This window comes from Carassius gibelio, chromosome A2 (genome assembly GCF_023724105.1).
Source record: "Carassius gibelio isolate Cgi1373 ecotype wild population from Czech Republic chromosome A2, carGib1.2-hapl.c, whole genome shotgun sequence".
NCBI lineage: Eukaryota > Metazoa > Chordata > Actinopteri > Cypriniformes > Cyprinidae > Carassius > Carassius gibelio.
This window is the reverse complement of record NC_068372.1, coordinates 11,566,630-11,574,291: the sequence shown is the minus strand read 5'-3', so window position 1 is coordinate 11,574,291 and position 7,662 is coordinate 11,566,630.

Here is a 7,662-nt window from a genome sequence, read left to right as displayed (position 1 = left end):
GTGACTCGTGAAGGACCAGCACCACCTCCTCTGTCCGATGGTTTGAGGAATATATTTTCCTGAATCCGGGATTAAGATTTAGGAGCTCATTTTTATTCCACCTCCTTTCCTGAAAGTCTGTCTTGCAGAATTGACTAAAAATTAATCTTCACATTAATTCCTAATTATTTTGCAATTATTTTTGTCAGTTCTTCTTGACCTGTTTTTTTTTTCTTCTTCTTTTCTGACCTCATGACCCAGTCAGCATTTTTGTACAATGGTCAAGTCTTAACTTATCAATTTCTGTATTGCATTTGTGTTTGATATTTCTCATGGGTATTTCATAATTTTCGACTTTGAGTTAAAACAGTTTGAGTTAAAACTCTTTTTTAGCGCATTTCATCTGTAAAAGAAAACATGCCTAATGATTCTGCACATGAATGTAAGGAGTTTTTCTCTTCCAGCTTTCCTGGACTATTGTATAGCACTCATAAATGATTAAATAAAAAATAATGGTAGTTATTAAGATTGATATGGTTTGGAATTGGTAAAATGTGCTTGGAAAAAAATCACAATAAAACAATGTTTTAATGTTTAAGTTTGGAATATTAACTGACGTGAATGAATGCTATATAAATATTGTTCATGTTAACATAATGTTTATAAATGAAATCTTATTGTAAAGTGTTACTAAATATATATATATATATATATATATATATATATATATATATATATATTGTTCTGTGAATGTGATTTTAAAAGTCTAGATGATTCGGATTAATCCTTTAACCGCCATATCCTTTAAAACCTCACTGCCAGAGGGATATTGTGAATGCATGTGCCCGCTGGGCACAGTTTACCTGATGCCACCGGGGTGGCGATGGCATTGGTGGCTTGAGCCCGCCATCGCTGCTTGCAGCTATATTTTGTTATTATTATTATTTTTCTTCAAGGTTTCGGGGGCTTTTGGGGCCCTTAACATGCTTAAAAAGTCTTGAAAATTGGCACACACATTGGAACCTGCGGCCATTAGGGCCGGGCAGAGACTGATACACGGGCGTGGCACAGGGGCTCTACAGCGCCCCCTGGAATACTGAGGGCCATATATCATACATACTTGCACGTAGACACACGAAACTCGGTACACATGTAGATCTCATCAAACCAAACAACTTTTGTACTGCATGTCATAGGCTCCGCCCAACAGGAAGTTGGATATTTAGGGTTTAGTATTCATATTTTTCGTCAAAGTTGTGGGGGCTTTTGGGGTCCTTAACATACTCAAAAACTCTTGAAAATTTGCGCACACTTTGGAATCTGTGGCCTTTAGGAGCCTGCAGAGGCTGGGACCCGGGCGTGGCACAGGGGCTCTATGGCGCCCCCTGGAACACAGTCATAAATGTTGATGTATAGCTCACACATACTTGCTCGTATTAATATGAAACTCAGTACACATATAGATCTCATCGTGCTGAACAACTTTCGTACTGCATGTCATTCGGCTCCGCCCAACAGGAAGTCAGCTATTTAGAGTTATGTAAAAAGCGCATGCTCTGGAATTTGAAATACTTGTCATAGGTTTTTTTGCCGATTGCCACCAAATTCGGTCAACATGATCTCAAGACATTGGGGATGAAAAATTGCCAGGGGATTTTTGATATCTCGAACGGTTTGCTCGTGGCGAGGTGTTGAAATTATGGCGAGAAATGAGAAACAGGAAGTGTCTAATACCATCCACATACATTTCCTGATTTTAATCAAACTGCATCAGATTATTCGTTGTATGATGTCGATCGCATATATGTGACTATTAGGAGTCAAAGTTATAGCGCCACCAACTGGCAGCAGGAAGTGTGTCATTTTCAAAATGATTTGAATTCAGCATCTTATTTTTACTCGATTTGCTTCAAACTTCATCAGAATAATGTTAAAACACAGCCGATATAAATCTGCTGGGGGGATATTGATATCTAAAAATATTGTTGCCGTGGCAACATGTTAAACTGGAATACTTCTCAGGTGATTTTGAGGCATATAACATGCTTAGAATTTCATCAAACTCAGAACACATATCAGTATTTATGATAACTAGACACTGGCAAAAGTTCATAAGAGGGCGTGGAAGAATCACTCTATAGCGCCACCTTTTGTCAAAAGTGGCGGGGTTAGTTTTAGCTACAGACACCAAACTCGGTACAAAAATTTTTCTTATCAAGACGGACAACTTTCTAATTCACAGTCATCAGCTACGATCAACAGGAAGTCAGCTATTTTGATTTGAATGTGGATTTTTTTTTTACATTTAGCTGTGAATTAATGCATACTGCTCAGAGGAGAGTAACACTATACACACCAAACTTTGTCTACATGATGCCAAAACATTTTAAACAACTTAAATTGCCAATGGATTTTGGATAGCTTAAACGGTTTTGTCGTGGTGATTTTTTTAAATGACAGTAAAAATGGAATTATTAATTTTCCTGCATTTTTAAATTCCAAACACTTCAAAACCTTTTTTCGTACAGAAAAAAAAGTCATTCTGAGTAAATATGGATAGTTTCACGACTTTACAACACTGTATGGATAACAGAAAATTAAAAAACTGTCAGACATCTCATCTCACTCTGTCCCTCTGTTTGAGTATATGTGCTTCAGACTTCCATTGTCTGAGAGAAATAGCGCCCCTACAGGTTCAATTCCCGGACTTTTACTTTCACTTTAAAATCGGTTAAAAATACAAATAAATACTTAGATTTAATTCACACTGACAAGCTAAACCAACATATCTGATTATTACCGGTTCAGGGCTCATGGATAAATTATTTCTGGCCAGAGATACGTGAGAAATAGGAGAGATGAATCACCGCTGTGATCACAAGCGTCTGGAGTAAAGAGCTCAGAAAAAACGAATTTATTCCTGTTTTAAAGCTTTTAAAAATAAATTATTACAGCGATATCACACAATCAACCAATTAGAACACACCAAGAGCTAAATTCAGATGTTTTTGAACTGTTTGTGTGAAAATGAATTATTTGCGGCTGCCTATCTGAAACCACCGCCTCCGATCAGCGCGCACAGTGTCACAAGTTCAAAACTAACGAATTTATTCTTGTTTAAGAGCTTTTTTAAATAAAATATTACCACAAATGCACACAATAAACCCATTGTAACACTACAAGAGCTAAATGCAGGTGTTTGTGACCCGTTTAAGTGTGCAAGACTATTTGAAAGCGCGACTGGCAGAATAACATATATCTCTCGAGCTGCAGGATTCTGCCTTTCGTCGTACGAACGAACACATCACGGACAAGATTATTTCAAAATACATAATAGCTTGGCGACTATAAACGAAAACAGCCACGTGAACATAAACTGTTGAGAAATAAATCTGAAATGGATCTACTGGATTTTAATATTAAGTGACCGCATATACCAGCTGCTTCTGTCTTCAATTTTGATCCATATAAAAAATGAAACTCATTCATCTTGGCTGCTTTTTTTAATGTGTGTACGTATTTATTTATTTATTTATTTATTATTTTGCTCTAACAAGAATTAATCTATATTTAATTAAATCAATTACATTTTATTTTACATTTGATTTGTCCATTTCTGCATCTAAACGCCTAAAAACCTAAAACATGCTCTATTATACTATTGTTAGCAATTTCTTTATCGTCCAATTTATCTGGTGTACACTTTTATTTTCATAATAAACTTGTTTGTTAGATTATACACAGTTACAGTGGTCTATAATAAATATTGACAGGTTTTATTCAAGCTGTTTAGAATGATTGCAGTAGGCAAATGTTTTGAAATGTAAATAAAATAAAAATTTTTTTAAATAAATAAATAAATAAAAAACATTGGAAAAGAATAACTGTTGTACATTTTTATACATTTTGTATAATTTCATAGTTTATGCATTATAGTTATAAAAACAAATAAATTTAGCCACTCACATAAAATCTTATAGGCCTTATCCTTTTCTGACAGTTTTAGGGATTTTTAAAAATCCTAAAAAACCTTATTTGTGCTGCAAATAATAATTTCAAACTCAAACAGTAAATATTCAGTTCATGCTTTATAAAGCCTTGTCCCAATATTAATAGTCAATAGTAAGCAGTTTATAAATACAGCTATAAAAAGCTTGTTCTTGGGTTATAAGCACATTTATTAAAAAGGAGAGTAAAGGGTCAGTTATCTTCCTATGAAAAATAAAAAAAAAAACAAAAAAAAAACAAACAACAACACAGAAATTTTATTGTGGATTTATGATAAAATCAGCCTGTAAATGAATTCATACTCCTCCAAGAAGACACAAGTTCACAGCAAACTTTTTTAACAAGAAGCTAATATACTGAAGATGTTAAATTGCGAATGGGTTTAGGATAGCTTAAATGGTGTGGCCATAGCGATTTATTAAAGTAACATAAAAAAATACAATCGTTATTTTACTATATCTTTAAAATTTTTCATTCCAACTCTTCATAATTTTTTATATACGTAGAAGTCATCATTTGAAGGAAGCACAGTAAGTTTCATAGCTTTATCATTTTCAAGAGCCAGCATAAAATTAAAACTATCATAACTTATAAATCAAGCTTGCAATTCTTAGTTCCAATAATGACCACCAGATGGAGCTATAGGATTACTTTTAAATAATTATTGTAAAACAAGTATGATTTAAATCATTTATAGAAATCTTTCAAAGAAAAATAATATGTATTTTATGTATTTTACTGATAAAATGACCCTCACTTAATTAGAATAACAAGCTGAAGTATTGTGAACTGTATATTAAGAATAATTCTTTATAAGCTTTATGGACAGATACGTTTTGAGTGACTCTTGAAGGTTCAGCACCACATCCTCTTTTACCACTGTTTAAAGAATTTATCTTACAGAACAGGTGTGAATGAATTTTGGATAGCTTGAATGATTTTGCGTGGTGATTTTTTGAAATAACAGTAAAAAAGTAACCAGTAAATGTCTTTTATTTTTTTAAAGTGCAGCTTCTAAACACTTAAAAAAAATGTACACATAGCAGACAAGTCATTCTGAGGAAATATGCATAGTTCCATGACTATACAACATTATATGGATGATAGAAAATTAAAAAACTATCATACATCTGATGTCACTCTGTCCCTCTGTCACTGTGGTTAATGTGTGTGTGTGTGTGTGTGTTTGTGTGTGTGTTAAGTGAATTAGGTGTGAAACTATCAGGGAGCATTTAGTCTCCAGCGCCAACATTTTACAGAACTGCCACTTTCCTGGAGTCTCAGAATTACAATGTGCCAGGTTCTGAGAGATCTAAGATTCCAAAAAATTATTTAATTAGAATACTATGAAGTATTGTGAAATACTATATATTAAGACTTTATATATAGGCTTAATTAACAGATTAGAGTGACTCGTGAAGGACCAGCACCACCTCCTCTTGTCCGATGGTTTGAGGAATATATCTTCCAGAATCCGGGATTAAGATTTAGGAGCTCATTTTTATTCCACCTCCTTTCCTGAAAGTCTGTCTTGCAGAATTGACTAAAAATTAATCTTCACATTAATTCCTAATTATTTTGCAATTCTTTTTGTCAGTTCTTCTTGACCTGTTTTTCTCTTCCAGCTTTCCTGGACTATTGTATAGCACTCATAAATGATTAAATAAAAAATAATGGTAGTTATTAAGATTGATATGGTTTGGAATTGGTAAAATGTGCTTGGAAAAAAATCACAATAAAACAATGTTTTAATGTTTAATTTGGAATATTAACTGACATGAATGAATGCTATATAAATATTGTTCATGTTAACATAATGTTTATAAATGAAATCTTATTGTAAAGTGTTACTAAAGTTATATATATATATATATATATATATATATATATATATATATATATATATATATATATATATATATATATATTGTTCTGTGAATGTGATTTTAAAGTCTAGATGATTCGGATTAACCCTTTAACTGCCATATCATTTAAAACCTCACTGCCAGAGGGATATTGTGAATGCATGTGCCCGCTGGGCACAGTTTGCCTGATGCCACCGGGGTGGCGATGGCATTGGTGGCTTGAGCCCGCCATCGCTGCTTGCAGCTATATTTTTTAGGGCCCGAGCCAATGGGCGCAGGGCCCTATTGTTCCCCTAAGGATTATTCTTATTATTTTTTTTTTTTTTTTAACCTTCCGGGGGTTTTTGGGGGCCTTAACATACTCAAAAACTCTTGAAAATTGGCATACACATTGGAACCTGCGGCCATCAGGTCGCCGCAGAGACTGGAACCCGGGCGTGGCATAGGAGCTCTACAGCGCCCCCTGGAACACCGTCAGAAAATCCTGAACCATAGCTCACACATACTTACATGTATTTATATGAAACTCAGTACACTTATAGATCTCACTGAGCCGAACAACTTTCACACTCTATGTCATAGGCTCCGCCCAACAGGAAGTCAGCTATTCAGGGCTGTTTAAAAAAAGCATGCTCTGGAATTTGAAATACTCCTCTGAGGTTTTCCACCCGTTCGCCACAAAACTTGGTGAACATGATCTCAAGACATTGAGGATGAAAAATTGCGAGGGGATTTTTGATATCTCGAACGGTTCGCCCGTGGTGAGGCGTTGAAATTAGGGCACAAAATTTGAAACAGGAAGTGCCTAATTACATCTGCGTACATTTCCTGAGTTTCATCAAACTTTTGTTTATTGTAATATGTTACTCGCATATATGTAACTATAAGGTGTCAAAGTTACAGCGCCACCAACTGGCAGCAGGAAGTGTGTCATTTTCAAAATTCTTTTAATTCAGCGTCTTATTTTTACTCGATTTGCTTCAAACTTCATCAGAATAATGACAAAATACAGCTGATGTAAATCTGTTGTGGGTATACTGATATCTAATATAGTGTTGCCATGGCAACGTGTCAAACTTGAATATTCTGTTATGGTGATTTTGAGGCAGACAACAAGCTCAGATTTACATTAAACTCAGAACACATATCCGTATTAATGATATCTAGACAATGGCATAAGCTTTTAAAAGGACGTGATAGAGGCACTCTATAGCGCCACCTTTTGTCAAAAGTGGGGGGGTTAGTTTTAGCTACAGACACCAAACTTGGTACATAAATTGTTCTTATCAAGACGGACAATTTTCTAATTCACAGTCATAAGCTACGACCAACAGGAAGTCAGCTATTTTGATTTGAATATGTATTTTTGGCAAATTCGGCTGTGAATTAATGCATACTCCTCACAGGGGAAGTGCACTATACACACCAAACTTTGTCTACATGTTGAAAAAACATTGAGGAACTTAAATTGCGAATGGATTTTGGATAGCTTGAACGGTTTTGCCGTGGTGATTTTTTGAAATAACAGTAAAAAGGGAAACATTAATTGTCTGGTATTTTTAAATTGCAGCTTCCAAACATTTCAAAACCATTTTTCATTTAGAGAACATGCGATTCTGAGGAAATATGCATAGTTTCACAACTTTACAACACTGTAAGATTAAAATAAAATTATAAAACTGTCAGACATCTGATCTCACTCTCTGGCATTGTCTCTGTGTGAGGGAAAGGGGGGGGGGGTGCTTGAGGACCTGCCTGACAGAGAGAGAGAGAGATAGGGAGAGAGAGAGAGAGTTAACATCTCTTTAAT